This window comes from Sinocyclocheilus anshuiensis, unplaced genomic scaffold (genome assembly GCF_001515605.1).
Source record: "Sinocyclocheilus anshuiensis isolate Anshui unplaced genomic scaffold, SAMN03320099.WGS_v1.1 scaffold2304, whole genome shotgun sequence".
Taxonomy (NCBI): Eukaryota; Metazoa; Chordata; class Actinopteri; order Cypriniformes; family Cyprinidae; genus Sinocyclocheilus; species Sinocyclocheilus anshuiensis.
The window spans coordinates 106,020-107,273 of record NW_015548175.1 but is presented as its reverse complement, the minus strand read 5'-3'; positions in this window follow the sequence as shown (position 1 = coordinate 107,273).

Genomic DNA, 1,254 nt, shown 5'->3' with positions numbered 1-1,254 from the left:
AAGCTGTTAGGTAAGATTGTAGGGTCCTGGGGGAGACGGCTTGAAGAATAGAATTGAGGGAAGCTTCGAGGAGAGGTCTCAGTGGATGATTTATGGGAATATCAGTTCTGAATAGGGAGGTACTGGGGTTGGGACTGGATCCGCCTCTGGTGCCAACGTTCTGAATTTCTGGAAGGCAAAGCGAGAGAGAGAGTCAGCTATTTGGTTTTTTGAACCAGAAATATGTTTTGCAGTAACAATGAATTGGTCGCAAGCCGAGATCCAAATCAGGCGTCTTAACAAAGGCATTAGGGTGGGTGAATGGGAACGGCCTTTATTGATGCAGTGCACAGTAGCCTCGTTGTCGCAGTGGATAATGATGCTGGTGGCGGACCACTCCTTACCCCACAGAAGGGCTGCGACGACTAAGGGATATAGCTCGAATAGAGCTGAGGATTTTAGCTGTTGTGGTAAGTCTAACAGCTGGGGGGGCCACGTAGATGCAAACCAGCAGCCTTGGTAAAATCCTCCGAAACCGACAGCGGGGGCGGTGTCAGTAAATAACTGAACCGAGATGTGTGGGCCTGTGTTGCAAGCGGAGGCAGCCTCGCGCTTGCTTCACCTGCTGTAGCTGTAGGCCATGGGAAGGGGGGGGGGTTGTGACGTCCTGAAGAGCCTGTGTAGCCTGCACTGCTAGTGGAGGCAGCCTCACGCTAGCATCTGCTACGGGAGCTGGAGGCCACTGAACAGAAAAATGGTTATTAGTAGCATGAGGGAGCGGAAGAGATGTGGGCCTGTGTTACAAATGGAGGTAGCCTCACGTTTGCTTCAGCTGCTGTAGCTGTAGGCCATGGGAAGGGGGTGGGGTTGTGACGTCCTGAAGAGCCTGTGTACCCTGCACTGCTAGTGGAGGCAGCCTCACGCTAGCGTCTGCTACGGGAGCTGGGGGCCGCTGAAAGGAAAAAAGGGGTTAGAAGTAACAGGACGGAAATACTGAGATGTGATGGCCTGTGTTGCAAGCGGAAGCAGCTTCACGCTTGCTTCGGCTGCTGTAGCTGTAGGCCGCGAGAAAGTGGAAGGGTTAGTGACATTTAGCGGGACAAGCTGAAATGCCTGGGTAGCCTGCAGTGTTGCAGACTTAGTTTGTGTTGCAGTGTTGCAGTCAATTTGTTGCTAGATTTTGCAACTCCTCAAGCCTTGTCCACATTAATAAGTTTCCGTTGAAAACGCATCTTTTCCTCTCGTTTTGCCCTTCCATCCACACTAAAACAAGGA